The sequence below is a fragment of the Psammomys obesus genome, unplaced genomic scaffold, assembly GCF_907164565.1.
Source record: "Psammomys obesus unplaced genomic scaffold, mPsaObe1.curated_primary_1811, whole genome shotgun sequence".
Taxonomy (NCBI): domain Eukaryota; kingdom Metazoa; phylum Chordata; class Mammalia; order Rodentia; family Muridae; genus Psammomys; species Psammomys obesus.
In genome coordinates, this window is record NW_026596117.1 from 533699 (window position 1) to 555161 (window position 21463).

The window sequence follows — 21463 nt, forward strand, 5'->3', positions numbered from 1 at the left end:
TGAGTTATCAAAGTTATAGCCAATCAGACAGATTTTAATGGAGTAACACAACAGGCCAAAGTTAGCATAAATAAAGAAACTATTTCGGGCTTATTTACTAAAAGACTCAAGATGTGTCTGGTACATTTCTGTAAGGGGAATCATCTTTCTTAACATCGTCCCCCAGCCTGCACACTGCTGAGTAGACAAAAAAAAAAAAAAAAAAAAAATAGTAGCTGGGAAATTCTTCATATTAGAGATTTCTGTCTCTACAAAACACTGATTTGTATATAGAAGTAAGAGTCTTAGTGAGTTATACATAAACACTGGCTTAGAAAGAAAAGATCAATGTTGATGGGTTGATGGTCAGCAATGAGGAGCCCTGGCATCTGACACTGGCCAGAGATTGTCAGACATTGTATTCCACACAGTCGACTCTCTGTAGGTTGGCGTATCATTGTGCCTGAACTTACTGTATATAGCCTACATATCCCTCAAATGCTGCACTTATGGTGACACTTACATGTAACCCCAGCATGTGGGATTCTAAGGGGAGAGGATGGTGAGTGGAGAACAGCCTGTGATACACAATGATGATGCTACCTCACAAAATACAAAACAAAAATAATTCCCAACAGCTACAAAGCTACCGGGAGAATACAAAATGGTCCTGCTGTTTTAGAAATAGATAATTTTTTAAACGCATTACTCATCAATCACTGTCTTTAATATTTACCCACATAACCTGAAAAATTATGTTCATACAAACATTTGCACATGGTCATTGACAGCAGATATTAATTTTCAAAACACAGGGGCAATCAGGACATCGTTCAGAAAGTGGATAAACTGGCACATCCAGACAAGCTATCAGTCTGTGAGAACAGGGGACTTTTGCTAAATGGGAAGGTACCTATGAAAAAGATATATACTATATAAGCCTAACTACCATTACTTCAGGAAGAAGTAGATTAGGAAGGTATAAAAAGAATTGACGGTTTCAAGAGGTTACTAGTAGAAGGTGAATGAATAAAGAATCGGGGCGAGGAAAATTTAAGGAAGTGAGCTATGCCCTATGGAAATATAATGGTGGCTATCCTCAATTGTATATGTGTCTGAGCCCATTAAAAACCCACACAGTGAATGAACCCTGGTGGATGTCCAGTGATAGACTTGTGTTAGTGCTGATTCTTAGACCTCAACAAATGAACCACAAAGTTTAAGATGGTGGGGGAGTTTCTTGGGGATGGAGATATATGAGTATTCAATACTTTCCATTCAGTTATGCTATGAACCTTAAAGTTCTCCTTAAAATAGTGTCTGTTTTTAATATCTATTACTTTTTTAATTTTTTTATTAATTACACTTGATTCATTTTGTATCCCCCCATAAGCCTCTCCCTCCTCCCCTGCCGATCCCACCCTCCCTCCCCTTTCTGCATGCATGCCACTCCCCAAGTCCACTGATAGGGGAGGTTCTCCTCTTCTTTCTGATCTTAGTCTATCAGTTCTCATCAAAAGTGGCTGCATTGTCCTCTACTGTGGCCTGGTAAGGCTGCTCCCCCCTCAGGGGGAAGGGATCAAAGAGCAGGGCAATCAGATTATGTCAGAGGCAGTCCCTCTTCCCATTACTATGTAACCCACTTGGACACTGAACTGCCATGGGCTACATCTGTGCAGGGGTTCCAGGTCATCTCCACGAATAGTCCTTGGTTGGAGTATGATTTTCTGGGAAGTTTTCTGTGTTCAAATTATCTTGTTCTGTTGCTCTGCTTGTGGAGTTCCCGTCCCCTCCAGCTCTTACTATTTCCCACTTCTTACATAAAATTCCATTCACTCTGCCCATCAGTTGGCCATCAGGCTCAGCATCTGCTTTGACAGTCTATACTACAGAGGGCCTCTGAAAGCCAGAAGAAAACAGGAAACAACCTTGAAACCTACCACAGAGGGCCTCGGAAAGCTTCTGCAGTATATCTATTACTTTTTAAGAAGGATTTAGAGTTGTGGTAGAAAATAAAGTAGAAAACAAATGGGGGTGGAGCATAGAGTTTTAAATCAAAAAGTATTGGAAGTAAGTATAACAAAATTAATTCATCTATAATCTAAAGAACTTTTTTACTGTAATTGTTTTTAGTAGAAAATGTAAAGGTCAGAGTTATTTTTATTAACATGCAGACATTTTTTACAAATAAATTTTAGCAGAGAGCAGAAACCAAAAGCATTTTCTCAAATAATTGAATACTAGTATCAAACAGATTAAATTCTGTAGTGGGTATGGAGAGTGGATCAATACAGAGACTCAGAATTTCATCAAAGCACACTAATGTTGTATTAATTAATATAGTCAGAGAAACAACTAGACTTCAAGAATTGGGGGGGAAGGAGTAATTTTCAGATCATCCTAATGTGCCTTTTATCTTAAAGTGTTAAAATAGATGGCATAATATGCCTTGCAAAGTCATTAGGTATATCTCCGTAATATGCCAAATACTTTGCATTGGCTCTAAGAACTAATAAAAATAACAACATAATAAAAATAACGTCTAACCGGTCTCCACTACCTTGGTTTCTGGGATTAGAAAAGTTCTCTGACCTTTTTGACCATCATCTCTGAGTAAAAACAATGAAAGAACAGAAAGGTGTCCCTGGGGAAGTCCAGACTGTGACTCACGACATGTTCCCATACAGTCATGCTCACAAACTTGAAAGGTATGTTTCACTATGGGTAAGCAAGGCATATTCTTTTATTCATCTTTGCGTAGGAACAGAGTGGCCCTACATTGCCTTCCATCGGTTACTTTAGAGCTTTAATAACGTACTTTGTGGACCAACTTCAAATTATACTACCCATTTGGTATTCTTTATTCACTTCTTGTTTAAATGCCTCTGAAAAAACAGGTTTTAAAAATTCTGTTTCAAAACAATCCAAAAATGCTGACTGGGTTTTAGAGTAAGATGAATCTTTATTTCTGTTCCAAGACTATAAACCATTCCTTAATCCCAAACAGCTATCAGTTAACAACTCTTGGAAAAAATAAAGATGTGTCCATTACTAAAGAACAACTCAAGTACACAATCTTCAGCAGTAAGTAGGGGTGTTAATTTTATGTGAGAGGGGCGTTGTAATTTTATGGTTTTACTTGGTTTCAATTGCTGCTTAAGTGCCTTAATGTGTAACTTCAGTCATCCTTTGCAGTTTTACTCTATCAAGTAGTGCTCTCTGACTTGAGCCAGAACAGTGGCAGTGAGTTTTATGTTTGTGAGACTATGGCTGCCTTCTATAGATAGAGCTATGAGTACCTGTTCACAACTTGGATGAGGATTGTGAGAGAGGGGTTATTCTTCTTGTTCTTTTCTCTACCCTTGTCTACCTTGGAACAGCCTGGTCCACTGTACTCAGTGCAATACTAAGGTGTCATTAATCTTCTCAGAATCCCCGGTGAATTATTTTCCATCAAAAACCCAAGTCAACTGGTTTCTGCTGTCTCCTTTCTTCATGTTTTCTCTCCACCCCTATGTACAGTGCATTCTAGCATTTCTGACTGCTTGCTGTTCTTTGAATGCATTGATGCTTGTGTAACTTTGAGCTTTCTGCTCCTTTCAATTAGAACAATCTTCTTAGCTATCCACTGCCTTTCCTTCAGATCCTTAAATATTTAGTCAACACCCACTTTCTCAAAAACTTTCTTGACCACCGAATCTGAAATTTTTTCTTATAAAATTTTTAGTCCACTTATATAGACCTATAAGATATAATAAACATAATGAAATCTATACACCTAAAAAAGATAATCAAGAGAGCGGACATGCGGTAAGATTATCAATCCTCGTTTTGAAAGACAGATGGGATACGCATTGAACATTGACAGGAGTTTACTGAGCGCATTGGAAAGACTCTAACTAGCAGTGTTTTCAAAGCAAAGACTCATGACCAAACCTCTGGCAGAGTACAGGGAATCATAAGAAAGAAGGGGAGTTAGACTGATGAGGAAAGGATAGGAGCTCCACAAGGACCAAATATATCTGGGCACAGGGTCTTTTCTGAGACTGACATGCAACCAAGGACCATGTATGAATGTAACCCAGAACCTCTGCTCAGATGTAGCCTGTGGTAGCTCAGTAACCAATTGGTTTCCCATAGTGAGGGGAACAAGGACTATTTCTAACAGGAACTCAATGACTGGCTCTTTGGCCTCCCCACCCCCCAAGGGAGGAGCAGTCCTGTTAGGCCACAGAGGAGAGCTTTGCAGCCAGTCCTGAAGATACCTGATAAAACAGGATCAGTTGAATGGGGAGGAGGTCCCCCCTATCAGTGGACTTGGCAAGGGGCATGGCACGGTGGAGATGAGGGAGGGAGGGAGGGACTGGGAGGGAATGAGGGATCGGGACACGGCTGGGATACAGAGTTAATAAAATGTAACTGATAAGAAAAAAATAAAATACAAAAATAAAATAAAATAAAATGAAAACTTTTTAAAAATGAAAAAAAATTTTTTTAGTCGATGTTGTAGCCCATCCCTCCTCCCCTCCCAGTCCCGCCCTCCTTGTCCCCCTTCTCTTGTTCCTCAGAAAAGGGGAGCTCCCTTTCCCATCCACCCCAGCTCATCAAGTTGCATCAGGACTAAGCATGTCCCCTTTCCCTTGTGACCTAGCAAGCAGTCCCACGAGGTGGGTGTGATCTAAAAGCTCTCAAGTGAGTCCTTGTCTGATGCAGTCCCCACTTCCCTTACTAGAGGGTGCACATGAAGGCTAAGATGCCCATCTACTACATTTTGTAAGGGGCATAGATCCAGTTTATGCATGGTCCTTGGCTGATGCTTCAGTTTCAGCAATCCCCCCGGTCCCTGGTTAGTTGACTCCGTTGGTCTTCTTGTTGAGCTCCTACCACCTCCTATCAGCTCTAGGTCCTTTTCCCTCTGTTTGCACTTTTCCACAAGACTCCCTACCCATCGACCAATGTTTGCCTGTAAGTCTCAGCATTTTGTTTTGAGGCACTGTTGGGTAGAGCCTCTCAGAGGACAACTCTGACAGGCTCTTGTCTGAAAGCTTAGCAGAGAATCTTTCATAGTGTCAGGGGTTGGCACTTTCCCATAGGGTGGGTATTTGCTTGTGCCAGGCATAGCTTGGGCATTCCCTCGGTCTCTTCTCTATCTGCTCTATCTTTATCCTTGCATATCTAGTAGGTAGGGTAAATTTTTTATCAGTTTCTGTGGGTCCGTTGGTGCTCCCCTCCCTCTATTATTAGACTAGTCTAGTTAGAGATTGTCCTTTTCAGTCTCTATGATCTCTGCTACTAGGAGTCTCTGCTTGAGTCCCCCTTATATCCTCCCAGGAGCCTTCCCTGACTTAGGTCTCCAGTTTTTCACTTGGATAACCCCAACCTCAGTTTCTCTTTTCTCTACCAGCCTTCTTCCCTCTTGTCCTTGCTCTCCTCAGGTCTGATCGCCACCCTCTTAACACTCTCAGCCTCCTCTCCTACTTTGTTCCCTCTCTTCAGCCACTACCTGTCTATTCTATCTCCCCTTCCTAGTGAGATTTATGCATCCTCCCTTGGATCCTCTTTGCTACTTATCTTCTTTGGATCTGTGCATTGTAGTATGGTTATTCTGTGCTATAGGTCTAATACCTGTTTATAAGTGAGTACCTACCATGTGTGTCTTTCTGAGTCTGGGTTACCTCACTCGAAATGAACTTTTCTAGTTCCATCCATTTGCTTGCAAATTTCAATACTTTTAGTTTTAAATAACTGAGTAGTATTCTATTGTGTAAATGTGCCACAGTTTCTTTATCTATTCTTCTCCTGAGGGACATCTGTCTGCCCATTTTTGCCATTGGGGTGCTTTGTTTTCCTTTTAAAAAATTAGTCTGTGTAGTAGGCAGAAGTCCTTCCCCAAGCCTCAAAACCATTCCTTCACTGGTATCATACTTATAAATCTGTTATATATTTGGAGAGGTATTTTGCATATATATACTTAAGGTCATTAAGTATTTATATTAATTAAGATAATTCTGAATTACCTGAATGGGTCCAAGGCAATAACATTAATACTTAAAAATAAAGAACTAAGTAGTTTTTCACCAGATTTGAGAAATGTTGTTGAAATAATTTGTTTTAGTATATAATGTACCTGGAATATATTCCTCAGGGTCTAATCAGGGAAGCCCAAACTCAATAGAAGATTTATGCAGTTAAACAACAAGTAGGCTATATCATGTCACACTAGAAATGAAAGCATAATTTGCAAGTAAAACCCTAAATTGAAGGTTTGTCATGACAAAATCATGCATATATTCTCTTATTTTTAATATCTTTTTTTAATATTTTATGTGTATAGGTATTTGGCCTGTATGTATCAACATAGGCATGACTAGCACCCATGGAGGCCAGAAGAGGACAAGTAGAGTTGCAAGCAGACAACTGTCTGCAAGTAGAGCTGCAGACAGTTGTGAGCCACCGTGTGAGTGCTCAGAACTGAACCCTGGTCCTTCGGAAGAGCAGCCAGTAGTCTTGAAGTGCTAGGCAATCTCTCAGCCCTTATTTCTTATTTTTGAAAACATTTATATAGCTATACATTGTGTGGAGGGGTGCATAAGTGTACCATAGCAGACACATGGAGGTCAGAGAGCAGCTTGTGGGAGATCTTTCTCTCATTCCAGCATATGGGTCCTAAAGATCTAATTCACATTATGGGGATTGGTGGTAAGTGTCTTTACCTGCTAATCCCACCAACTCTAAAATATACTTTTATATCATAATTTACATCATCTTTTAATAATTTTTAAGGTTTTGGCAATTTCTGAAAGTTAAAGGTTTAAACAAAGAAAGGGGTACCATGGTCAAAGGAAAGGACAGGGTGCTGATTAGGCAGAGACTAAAGATATATAAGAAGACTTATAGACACCCACTAGTTTGTAAGCTAATTTAAAAGTATAACAATGTTTTTCTTGATTATCTATATTATTATCTTTAAATACATATCCTTCCACAGAGCAAATGAGACCTCAACAAGTATTTCTAGACAGTTCATTCCCTTGGCAGGAAGGCTGAGACACCCTATTTACACTGATTCAGTTAGTTTTCTTTAAAAATGCATAATTTGAAAAAAAAAAGCAAATAAAAATAAATGCATAGTTTACGTCCTTTAAAGTGTCCAAAAACAAAAATAGCATTCTATACTAATATGTAGTCAATTTCTCACACCACTATTTCTTCTCCAGTGCATTCCTCTTTCTTGTACAGAGGTTGACATTCTTCTAGAGAGGTCATGGCAGTCCCTAGCAAGGTGTTAAGAACAGTGCCCGCCTTGGGAATTTATTACATGAGTTATCTGACCCTTAAGATACAACACTGGGAGGCGGAGCCAAGATGGCGACTAGCACACACAGTTTCCGAGCTGTGGAAGAGATAAAGTTCTGAGTTGATGAGTGGAAGAACTTCTGAAGCCAGGGAAACAGCTGAGAGACTTTCTAAACAACAGGGAACATCGCAGGAGGTGAAAACCTTGGTCGCGGGTCACCCAGGGACTTGTTTGGGGAAGGTGAGAAACGATCCTTTGATCTCTCGGCACTCCCCTCCCCCAGACCTCCCTCCTCCTTGGCACAGCGGACTCGCCTTTCTCAGCGCAGACCTAACTGCCTGGGGCCTGCAGCCACTGAGGCGGAGCCCCAAGCCCTTTATCGGCAAAGGCCAGCAGTACTGTGTCTTGTAGCCCCAGATTCGCGCTGCGGCTGCACCATCCTCCCAGGGCCCGAGTCTGCTAGACGCCATACTAGCTCCGCAGGATCACGATCACTGACTGTACGGCCCGCCCAATCCCACAGTGACAGAGAATACGCTATATACTCACCAAATCCAGACAGAAACGCCATACAAGCTAGACACACCAGGCGCTGGGCCTCCAAAGCTTGGAGAGCACAGTGAAGAGACCCCAGGACTTCCCAGAAAGCACCTGGACTAGCAACCCAGTCTCCAGTTACAGCGGGACTTTCTAACCTGGCGGCGGAGCAGCACTGAGCTGGCGGGGCACATCAGCCCTCCAGTTTAATACTAACCAGGGCCAAACCAGAGAACAGAAAGGCAGGTTACCCTGATTCCCACTGACGAGACCACCCTGAAATCTCCAGCTGCAGCAAGACCTCATAACCTGGCAGTGACAACAGCACGGAACTGGCGGAGCACATCAAAGAAGCAGGGCCAAACCAGAGAGCAGAGAGCCCAGATACCCCGTTCTCTGCCAAGTGACCTGCCTATAAGTGAGTGAACCCTTGAGAATCTGCAGCTCCACTGATCCTGGGTCCTGCTAAAACAGAAGCCAGGCATCGAACCCCCTCCCACGCATATACCCACTTTGGGAAACAGAGGGGCACTTGGAACATTGAAGTTCCTGCTCTGTGGGTCTAATTGAGGAGTTAAGGCAGTTAATGCCAGAAATCGCGCTGCGATCATCACTAGCGCCTGCGACATATACATTGCAGAGCCCCTCCCACACACTCAAGGGTTCAACATTAGCCATCACTCTGTCCCTTGAGACACACGCCCACGCCCACTTACACACACACACACACACACACACACACACATATACACGCACGCACACTTGCATTTGCCTCTGTTTGAGCCTGCGTACTTTCCTCCCACAGGTACAGCTAGTCCTCAGCACACGCTAAGGACACGGGACCTCTCTCAACTTCCTGAAGAATTCTCCAGACTCGAGAGAGAGACAGTACCAGTCTGATCGGCAGAATCCAAAAACAAACAGGGAAGGTCTCAGATAAGCCAATGGCCAGGGGTAGGCGAAAGAACACTTCCAACATAAATCAGGACATCATGACTTCACCAGCAAACCCCAAAATCGATGGATACTCCAATTCATCAGAAGCACAGGAAAATGACCTTAAAGCCATGCTTGCTCAATTATTTGAGGCTCATAAGGAGGAAATGAACAAATCTTTCAAAGAGTTGGCCAGTCAATTGGAGATAAAGAAAGAAGAAATAGACAAAACCCTTAAAGAAACACAGGCAAACATAGCCAAACAAATAGAGGCACAAGTAGAGAAAAAATTAGTGGCATACAAAAAGGAAATGAACAAAGAAATAGAGTCCATCGTAGAGAGACAGGAATCCAAATTCAAACACATGGAAGAAATGGTGCAAGGCATGAAAACAGAATTAGAATCAATAAAGAAAACACAAAATGAGAAAACTCTTGAGCTGGAGAACTTTGAGAAAAGATCAGGAACCACAAAAGTAAGCATCACCAACAGAATACAAGAGATGGAAGAGAGAATCTCTGGAGCTGAAGACACACTTGCAGAAATTGATACTTCTCTCAAAGAAAAAGTAAAATCAGAAAAATTCCAATCACAAAATATCCAAGAAATCAAGGATGCTATGAAAAGACAAAATCTAAGAATAATAGGAATTGATGAAAAAGAAGACTCTAGGCTCCAAGGTCCAGAAAATATTTTCAAGAAACTCATAGAAGAAAATTTTCCCAACTTAAAGAAAGAGATGTCCATAAATATACAAGAGGCCTACAGAACACCAAATAGACTAGACCAGAAAAGAAACACATCACGTCACATCATAGTCAAAACACTAAATCTACAGAACAAAGAAAAGATATTAAAAGCAGCAAGGGAAAAAGGCCAAGTAACATATGAGGTAGACCTATCAGAATCACACCAGACTTCTCATCAGAAACTATGAAAGCCAGAAGGGCCTGGGCAAGCATCATGGAGACTCTAAGAGATCACAAATGTCAACCCAGACTACTATACCCTGCAAAGCTTTCAATCAACATAGATGGAGAAAACAAAATATTCCATGACAAAACTAAATTTACGCAATATCTATACAGCAAACCAACCCTACAGAAGATACTAGAAGGAAAACTCCAATCCAACGAAAACGAATTCACCCAAGAAAACAGGGCATACAGATAATATCCCAACAAAAATGAAAAGAAAACAAGCAATGAAACAAGGTAAGATCATCGACTCCATTACAAAAGGAACTAACATGCATTGGTCAATATTATCTATCAATATTAATGGACTCAACTCACCAATAAAAAGACACAGGCTAACAGAATGGTTACGGAAACAAGACCCAACATTCTGTTGCATCCAAGAAACACACCTATGCAACAAAGATAAACACTACCTCAGATAAAGGGCTGGAAAAATGTTTTTCAAGCAAATGGTTCCAGAAAACAAGCTGGAGTAGCCATCCTAATATCTAATAAAATAGACTTTCATCCGAAGTTAATCAAAAAAGATAAGGAGGGCCACTATATTCTCATCAAAGGAAAAATCCAACAAGAGGACATCACAATTTTGAATATCTATGCCCCAAATACAAGAGCACCTACATTTGTAAATGAAACAATATTAAAGCTTAAATCATACATTGATCCTAATACCTTAATAGTGGGAGACTTCAACACCCCACTCTCATCAAGGGACAGATCAACCAGACAGACACCAAATAGGGAAATAAAAGCACTCACAGAATCCCTAAATCAAATGGACCTAATAGACGTCTACAGATCTTTTCACCCAAACTCAAAAGAGTACACCTTCTTTTCAGCACCGCATGGAACCTTCTCCAAAATAGACCATATAGTTGGTCACAAAGCAAGCCTCAACAGATACAAAAGGATTGAAATAATCCCTTGTATACTATCTGACCACCATGGACTAAAGCTGGACATCAACAACAACAGAAACAACAAAAAGCCGACACGCACATGGAAACTGAACAACATACTACTCAATGACAGCTGGGTCAAGGAAGAAATAAAGAAAGAAATTAAAGACTTTCTAGAATTCAATGAAAATGAAGGCACAACATACCCAAATTTATGGGACACATTGAAAGCAGTGCTCAGAGGAAAATTTATAGCACTAAGTGCCTACAAGAAGAAATCCGTAACATCACATACAAACAACTTAATGGCCCAATTGAAAAACCTAGAAAAAAAAGAAGCAGATACGCCCAAGAGGAGCAGAAGGCTGGAAATAATCAAACTAAGGGCAGAAATCAATCAATTAGAAACAAATAAAATTATCCAAAGAATCAATGAAACAAAAAGCTGGTTCTTTGAGAAAATCAACAAGATAGACAAACCCTTAGCCAAACTAACTAAAAAGCAGAGAGAAACCATACAAATCAGCAAAATCAGAAAGGAAAATGGGGACATAACTACAGACACTGAGGAAATCCAAACGATTATTAGGTCATACAACAAAAGCCTATATGGCACAAAATTTGAAAATCTAAATGAAATGGATAACTTTCTTGACAGATTCCATCTACAAAATTAAGTCAAGATCAGGTAGAAAGACTGAATAGCCCTATATCTCCCAAGGAAATTGAAGCAGTCATTAACAGTCTCCCCTCCAAAAAAAGCCCTGGACCAGATGGCTTCAGCGCAGAATTCTACAAGACCTTCAAAGAAGTACTAACACCAATTCTCCTCAAACTATTCCACAAAATAGAAATAGAAGGAACACTACCAAACTCATTCTATGAAGCCATAGTCACTTTGATACCTAAACCACACAAAGATCCAACAAAAAAAGAGAACTTCAGACCTATCTCTCTTATGAACATTGATGCAAAAATATTCAATAAAATACTTGCAAACCGAATCCAAGAACACATCAAAGATATCATCCACCATGACCAAGTAGGCTTCATCCCAGGAATGCAAGGGTGGTTCAACATACGGAAATCCATCAATGTAATCCACCACATAAACAAACTGAAGGAGAAAAACCACATGATCATCTCCTTAGATGCTGAAAAAGCATTTGGCAAAGTCCAACACCCATTCATGTTTAAAGTCTTGGAGAGATCAGGGATACAAGGCACATACCTAAAGATAGTAAAGGCAATATACAGCAAGCCTATAGCCAACATCAAACTCAATGGAGAGAAACTTAAATCAATCCCACTGAAATCAGGGACAAGACAAGGCTGCCCACTCTCTCCATATCTCTTTAACATTGTACTTGAAGTCCTAGCCAGAGCAATAAGACAACTAAAGGAGATCAAGGGGATACAAATCGGAAAGGAAGAGGTCAAAGTGTCACTATTTGCAGATGATATGATAGTATACATGAGCGACCCCAAAGATTCAACCAGAGAACTTCTTCAGCTGATTAACACCTTCAGCAAAGTGGCAGGATACAAAATCAACTCAAAAAAATCAGAAGCCCTCTTGTATACCAAAGACAAAAAGGCTGAGAAAGAAATTAGGGAAACAACACCCTTCACAATAGCCACTAATAACATAAAGTACCTTGGTGTGACTCTAACTAAGCAAGTGAAAGACCTGTTTGAGAAAAACTTCAAGTCTTTGAAGAAAGAAACTGAAGAAGATCTCAGAAGATGGAAAGATCTCCCGTGCTCATGGATTGGTAGGATTAACATTGTGAAAATGTCCATCCTGCCAAAAGCAATCTACAGATTCAATGCAATTCCCATCAAAATACCAACTCAATTCTTTACAGACCTTGAAAAAAAGATTCTCAGCTTCATATGGAGAAACAAAACACCCAGAATCTCCAAAACGATCCTGTACAACAACAGATCATCTGGAGGTATCTCCATTCCCGATCTCAAGCTGTACTACAGGGCAACAGTAATAAAAACTGCATGGTATTGGCATAGAAACAGAAAGGAGGATCAATGGAATCGCATAGAAGACCCAGAAATAAACCCACACACCTATGAATACTCAATATTTGACAAAGAAGCCAAATCCATTCAATGGAAAAAAGACAGCATCTTCAACAAATGGTGCTGGACCAACTGGATGTCTACATGCAGAAAAATGAAAATAGATCCATATTTATCACCCTGCACAAAACTAAAGTCCAAGTGGATCAAGGACCTCAACATAAAACCAGATACTCTAAATCAGTTGGAAAAAAAAGTGGGAAACAGCCTAGAACTCATTGGCACAGGAGACAACTTCCTGAACAGAACACCAACAGCACAGGCTCTAAGAGCAACAATCAATAAATGGGACCTCATGAAACTGAAAAGCTTCTGTAAAGCAAAAGACACTGTCATCAAAACAAATAGACAGCCTACAGATTGGGAAAGAATCTTCACCAACCCTTTATCTGACAGAGGGCTAATATCCAGTATATATAAAGAACTAAAGAAGCAGAAAAGCAACAAACCAAGTAATCCACTTAAAAAATGGGGAACAGAGCTAAACAGAGAATTCTCGAAAGAGGAACATCGAATGGCAGAGAAACACTTAAAGAAATGCTCAACCTCATTAGCCATTAGGGAAATGCAAATCAAAACGACCCTGAGATTTCACCTTACACCCATCAGAATGGCCAAGATGAAAAACTCAAGTGATAGCACATGCTGGAGAGGTTGTGGAGAAAAGGGAACCCTCCTCCATTGCTGGTGGGAATGTAAACTGGTTCAACCACTTTGGAAGTCAATCTGGCGCTTTCTCAGACAACTAGGAGTAGTGCTACCTCAAGACCCAGCTATACCACTCCTAGGTATATACCCAAAATTTGCTCAAGTACACAACAAGGACATTTGTTCAACCATGTTCGTAGCAGCTTTATTTGTAATAGCCAGAACTTGGAAACAACCCAGATGTCCATCAACGGAGGAATGGATACAGAAATTGTGGTATTTTTACACAATGGAATACTACTCAGCAATCAAAAAGGAGGAAATCATGAAATTTGCAGGCAAGTGGTGGGATCTAGAAAAGAGCATTCTGAGTGAAGTATCCCAGAAGGAGAAAGACAAACTTGGTATATACTCGCTTATATAGACCTACAAGATATGATAAACATAATGAAATCTACACACCTAAAGAAGATAATCAAGAAAGTGGACACAGGCGAAGGTGATTAATCCTCATTTAGAAAGACAAATGGGATGTGCATTGAACTTATGACAGGAGTCTACCACAAAAGGCATCTGAAAGACTCTACCTAGCAGTGTTTCAAAGCAGACACTAAGACTCATAACCAAACCCTCGGCAGAGTGCAGGGAATCATATGAAAGAAGGGAAGTTAGTATGATATGGAAAGGATAGGAGCTCTACAAGGACCAAACATATCTGGGCACAGGGTCTTTTCTGAGACTGACACTCAACCAAGGACCATCTATGGATATAACCTAGAACTTCTGCTCGGATGTGGCCCATAGTAGCTCAGTAACCAAGTAGTTTTCCAAAGTAAGGGGAACACGGACTATTTCTAACAGGATTTCAAGGGCAGGCTGTTTGACACCCCCCCCCCCGGGGAGGAGCAGTCTGTTAGGCCACAGAGGAGGACTTTGCAGCCAGCCCTGAAGATACCTGATAAAACAGGGTCAGATGAAAGGGGAGGAGGTCCTCCCCTATCAGTGGACTTGGAAAGGGGCAGGGAGGAGACCAGGGAGGGAGTGTGGGGTTGGGGAGGGAATGAGGGAGCAGGATACAGCTGGGACACAGAGTTAACAAAATGTAACTAAAAAGAAAAAAATAATAATAATAAAAAAAATTTAAAAAAAAAAGATACAACACGGATAGCTGAAGAGATGGCTCATTGGTAAAGCATTTTCCAGGTAATCATAAGGAGGACCTGAGGTAGATCTCCAGAATCCACATTAAGTCAGACATCGTAGCATATCTCTATAATGCTAGTGCTACGACAGGAAGATGGAAGGCAAAGAGAGGAGAATCCCTGGAAACTCACAGGCCACCACCCTGACATATGCAGTGGTTTAAAAAGAGTCTTTGCAGAAAAGGGGGAAGGGTGGGGCCGGGAGGGGAGAAGGGAGGGGCTTATGGGGGATATGAATAAAGTGTAATTAATAAAAGTTAAATAAAAAATTTAAAAAAAATTAGCCAGTGATATTACTTCATAATGGACACATTCCAATAAAGGATTTATCTTTAAAAAAAAAAAAAAAAAGAGTCTTTGTGTCAAACAAGGTGGACAGCCCAGACTGACACCCACAGGTTTCTCTTTCTGACTTTCACGTGTGCGCCTGCAAGCATATGCACTCGCACATTAAAGATGTATGGTGTATTAAAATGATACTTGTTATCCCAAACAAATTAAATTAAAAACATTACCATAAAGTCAAGTCAACCTATGATAAGCTTTTGTCTTTAACTTCAAGACTATAATTCTGTTTCTTCGACATTTATAATTTTTACTCTAAAACAGGTAATTGATAATATCAGAATCTTTTATCTAATTATTGTAGTAGAATATTGATTCTGGAGGGGCTTTTGTTTAACCTGCTAGTTCCCCAATAATTGAGACAGAGACCTATTGATTTGTTTAAACAAGCTTTTAGCACATAAGAGGGCAAATACGATTTATACTAATTTTCTGAGGTTGTCTGGCTACCTCCCAGCTACACTTCCCAAGTCACTTGCCAATATTCGTCCTGCCTTGGCTGGATCTACTCCATCAGGCTATGTACCCTCTCTCCATGCTCTTCCTTTCTTCCTCTCTTCTCCTCCTGTGGTCCCTACCTGAGACTCCAGAAACCAAAGCAATGCCTACTTCTCTTCTGCCCAGTTACAGATTGTCTAGCTTTTTTTTTTTTTTTTTTTTAACAATCAGAGATAATTGGGGAGCAAAGTTTACTCAACAAAGACCAGCGTACATGAGATTGCACTCTGGACTGCAACCAGATCTCGGGGCCCAGAACTTAGCATTGGTATACATAGCATCACACCAACACCTCCACCCCAAAATTATGTCTCTTTTTAGTCTTGTGGGTTTTTGATTGTTTGCTTGTTTGTTTATTTGTTTGGCGTATGTGTGTGCTCGTGTGTTGCCTCTTGTTTGTTAGAGACAAGGTCTCTTCACATAGCCTAGACTGGCTTCAAACTCACAACCCCCTCCTTAGTAACGGGATTGTATATATGATCAACTATTCTGACCCTAACACTTTCTTGAATCTAACCAATAATTGTGTTCAAGAGTTTATGAGGTTCATATGAGGTTTATATAATTAATATCATTTAAGAAGACATTATATATTTTAATCATTGATTTAAAAGGAGCTAGGCTTATGACAGGAATCATAGTCCTTGCTGCTTAAAATGCAAAGCAGGACAATGGCAAGCTCAAGGCCAGCTTTTCTCAAAAGAAAAAATTCAAGTGACAATACATGCTGGAGAGGATGTGGAAAAGGGGGAACCTTCCTCCATTGCTGGTGGGAATGTAAACTTGTACAACCACTTTGGAAACCAATCTGGCACATTCTCAGAAAATTAGGAATAGTGCAACCTCAAGATCCAGCTAGACCACTCCTATATATATATCCAAAATATATTCAAGTATACAAGGACATTTTCTCAACCATGTTCATAGTAGCTTTATTCATAATACTACTCAGCAATTAAAAACAAGGAAATCATGGAATTTGCAAGCAAATGGTGGGAACTAGAAAAGATTATCCTGAGTGAAATATCCCAGAAGTAGAAAGACACGAATGGTATATACTCACTTATAAATGGATATTAGACATATAACATAGGACAAACATAAATCTGTACACCTAAAGAAGCTAAGCAACAGGAAGGACCCTGGGTAAAATGATCAGTCCTCTTTCATAAAGGCAAAGAGGATAGACATCAGAAGAGGGAGAAAACAGGGAACAGGACAGGAACCTACAGAGGGCCTCTGAAAGACTCTACTCAGCAGGGTATCAAAGCAGATGCTGAGACTCATAGCCAAACTTTGGGCAGAGTGCAGGGAATCTTATGAAAGAAGGGAGAAATGAAAGACCTGGAGGGGACAGGAGCTCCACAAGAAGAGCAACAGAACCAGTGTTCTTGTCTGAGACTGATACTCCAACCAAGGACCATTCATGGAATCTCTGCTCAGATGTAGCCCATAGCAGCTCAGTGTCCAAGTGGATTCCATAGTAATGGGAACAGGGACTGTCTCTGACATGAATTCAGTGGCGGCTCTTTGATCACCTCCCCCTGAGGGAGGAGCAGCCTTACCAGGCCACAGAGGAAGACAATACAGCCAGTCCTGATGAGACCTTATAGACTAGGGTCAGACAAAAAGGGAGGAGGACCTCCCCTATCAGTGGCCTTGGGGAGAGACATGAAAAGAGAAGAGGGGGGGGTAGAATTGGAAGGGGATGAGAGAGGGGACTACAGCTGGGATACAAAGTGAATAAATTGTAATTAATAAAAAAATAAAGAAGCCTGGGATGTAGCTCAGTAGTAGAGAATGTGCCTACTGAATCTGAGGCCTCATGTTTAATCCCCAATTGTGAGTTGTGTATGTATGTGGGGGGGGTCCTTTTAAGTTAAAAAAATGGATGTAAAACCATAATACTGAGAAAAGTAATCTCATATCACCTAGATGGATATTACTTAGAAATACATTTCATAGAAAGAGAAAACTATACTTTATCTGGATCTTATTGCTATATGTCAAAAGAGTGATAAGAAATGGCTGATATAGCCAAACACTTTTATTTTTTCCTTTTTAAAAAATTTTCTTTTTACTTTTTATTCACTGTACATCCATGTTGTAATCCCATCCTTACTTCCCTCCCAATCCTATTTTCCCGCCTTCCCTCCTTCTTATCTCCCTACTCCCTTTTTCCTCAGCAAAAGGGGCGCTTTCTTTCCCATCCAGCCCAGCTCATCAACTGCATAAGGACTGAGTGTCTGCTCTTCCCCTGTGGCCTGTCATGGGAGTCCCAACAGGGGAAAGTGATCTAAAAGCCAACAAGTGAGACCTTGCCTGATGAAGTCCCCACTTTTCTTACTAGAGGACCCACATGAGGCCTAAGCTGCCCATCTGCTACATCTTTGTAGAGGGCCTAGCTCCAGTTCATGCATGGCCATGGCCCTTGGTTGATGCTTCAGTCTCAGCAATTTCCTCTGGGCCCTGGTTAATTGGTTCTGTTGGTCTTCTTGTGGAGCTCCTGTCACCTTCAGGTCCTTTTCTCTTTCCTCCCACTTTTCCACAATGTTCCCTGTGAATCGCCCAATAATTGGCTGTGAGTCTTAGCATCAGTTTTGAGGTACTACTTAGTAGTACCTTTCAGAAGATAAATCTGTCAGGCTCTTGTCTGCAAGTTTAGCAGAGCATCATTTATAGCGTCAGGGGTTGGCACTCACTGATAGGGTAGGTCTTTGGTTGGGCCAGGCATTGGTTGGACATTCTCTCAATCTCTGCTTTATCTGCTCTATCTTTATCCCTGAACATCTTGTAGGCAGGGTAAATTTTGGTTTGAAATTTTTGTGGTTGGATTGCTGCTCCCTTCACTCTGCTGGGGGACTAGTCTAGTTAATGGATATCCTCTTCAGTCTCTATGGAATTTGCTACAAGGAGTCTCTGCTTGAGACCCCCTCATTCTCTCCCAAGAGCCTACCTTGGCTTAGGTCTCCAGCTTGTCACAGAGATACCCCCACCCTCAGGTTCTCTTTTCTCTACAGGCCTTCTGTCCTCTCACCCTTGCCCACCCCCAGATCTGTTGCCCACCCTTTTAACTCTGCACCCCCTCTCCTCTATGTTCCCTCTCTTCAGCCACTTCCTCTGTCTATTCTATCACTCCTTCTGAGTGAGATTTGTGTGTTCTCCCTTGGATCTTCTATGTCACTTATCATCTTTGAGTCTGCCTCAGAGTATGCTTATCTTATACTATATGGCTAACATCCACTTAAAAGTAAGTACATACCATGTGTGTCTTTCTTGGTGTAACTCTAACCAAGCAAGTGAAAGACCTGTATGACAAGAATTTCAAGTCTCTGAAGAAAGAAATTGAAGATGATATAAGAAGATGGAAAGATGTCTCATGCTTCTGGATTGGTAGGATTAACGTAGTAAAAATGGCCATCTTACCAAAAGCAATCCAATGTAATCCCCATGAAAATACCAACACAGTTTTTTTTACAGATTTGAAAGAACAATTTTAAACTTCATATGGAAAACAAAACAAACAAACAAACAAAAAACACAGAATAGCTAAGACAAACCTTTATAATGAAAGAACTTCTGGGGGCTATCTCCATCACTGACTTCAAACAATAATAAAAAACAAAACAAAACAAAAACAACAGCAAAAATGTGCATGGTTCTGGCATAGAAATAGACTATTCAGACAACGGAATCGAATAGAAGACCTAGAGAAAACCCAAATACCTATTGTCACTTGATTTTTGACAAAGGAGCCAAAACCATACAATGGAAAAAAGACAGCATCTTCAACAAAAGGTGCTGGTCTAACTGGTTGTCTACATGTAGAAAAATGCAAATAGATCCCTATTTATCTCCCTCCACAAAATCAAATCCTAGTGGATCAAAGTCCTCAATATAATGCCAGATACACTAAATTATTATTAGAAGAGAAAGTGAGAAAAGCCTTGAACTCCTTGGACACCTCCTGAACAGAACACCAACAGCACAGTCTCTGAGATCAACAATTAATAAATGGGACTTCTTGAAACTGAGAAGTTTCTGAAAGGCAAAGGACACTGTAAATAGAATGAAATGGCAGTTTACAGATTGGGACAAGATCTTCACCAGTTCTACATCTGACAAAGGTATAATACCCAAAATATATAATGAACTCAAGAAATTGAGCATCAATAAACATAGTAACCCAATTAAAAATGGGGCACTGAACTAAACAGAGTTCTCAGCAGAGGAATCTTGAATGGAAGAAAACACTTAAAGAAATGTTCAGCTTCCTTGGTAATCAAGGAAGTGCAAATCAAAATGACTCTGAGATTCCATCTCACACCAGAATGGCTAAGATCAAAAATTCAAGTGAAAGCACATGCTGACAAGCTTGTGGAGAAAGGAAAACACTCCTCCATTGCTAGTGGGAGTGTAACCTTGTACAACCACCTTGGAAATCAATCTGGTGCTTTCTCAGCAAACTGGGAATAGCTCTACTTCAAGATTCAGCTATACCTTTCCTGGGTATATACCCCAAAAGACACTTCACAATACAACAAGAACACTTGCTCAACTATGATCATAATACCTGTATTCACAACAGCCAGAAGCTGAAAACAACCTAGATGTCCTTCAACCAAAGAATGGATAAAGAAACTGTGGCACATTTACACAGTGGAATACTACTCAGCTATTAAAAGCCAAACACTTTTCAAATGAGCAGTATAATACAAAGTACTTAATAACCATCTCAATGAAATGAATATTTAAAATGCATCTGGCAAAAGGAGACTACATTTGATAAGAAGTGATTTACCCAAAGTGTTCACAACACTCCCAAACAGTGGTGTTATTGAGGGCCTTCTGGGAAATGTGAGGCAAACTTGTACCAGAAATTCATGTTTGTATGTGAGAGCAAAACCTGATCCTTCCTTTTAGTGTAAAAGGTGCCCAATGCAGCGAACTTTCAGCTGTCTCCCTTCAATTGGTCTCCTTGAGTAATAGAGCTGCCTAGTGTGTGCTGTGCTTTTCTCTGTTGGGATGCACTGGCCATTTGGATTAGTGTTTGTAAGTGAACATTTGCCCCTCCCACTATGGTCTTGTCATTTATATGCCTATCCATCCTGGCAACACTTAATGAGTCTGGTCTAAAGTAACAGACTATGACAGTTTCCCCAGGGTTGAAGGAGTTCCTGGATGCTAACCTTTCTGATTTATGATAGAGATAGTCCTAAGCAAAGCAGGGTAAGTTGGCTCCACACAAATGCTCCTCCCTACAGCATATTCCTAATAGCCCCAATGAGCTACTTATCTGTAACTTCTCATGAAACATAATTTTCTGATGAGTCCTTTTGGCTTCACATAAAATATCCATTCCACCATGTTCATTATTCTGAACCCTTTAATCCCTTGCCTCTACTAGGTCCAATAATAATGCTGACACTCCGATGCTGTTCAGTATGGACCATCATTATTTCTAGGCTCCTAGGAGGCACTCCCACAGCACGAGTTTGCTGTGCTGTGACTTAACTTTGATGGTAGACCTGACAGCCAGAAGAGATGCACACAGCTCATAGAAAAGTTACCTATCATTGTTTATAGAAAAAAAGACATGCCTCTGCAATGTCTTTTCAGAGTACTCACTCTCAGTGTAAAGAATGTGGCTCTATGTCCAAGCTCAGAAGACTCAAAATAAGTCTGTAGGCTGTAGAACTCCAAAGAACGAATCAAATGTCCATTTTCCAGATGTTGGATTCTCTGTCTTCAAATCCGAGCCCTAACTTTGGGAGACAGAACTATTTCAGTTAGACATTAAAATCAGTGCATTTATCTTCCTTGTCCAGCCTTGTGCTTGGTACTCAGCTTGTCCTGATCACCCAACACATGCAATGAAGGCTTCTCAAGAGTCTATCCAAAAAAGTCTGTTTCCCACACTCAATTTTTAAATTGTGTTAATTGTCTTCAACTTACTATTTTCACAGCTCCTGTCATCTTGACATCCAAACACTTCATTTTTAAATAATAATGTTCCCCTGAAGGTCCTAATTATATATATATAT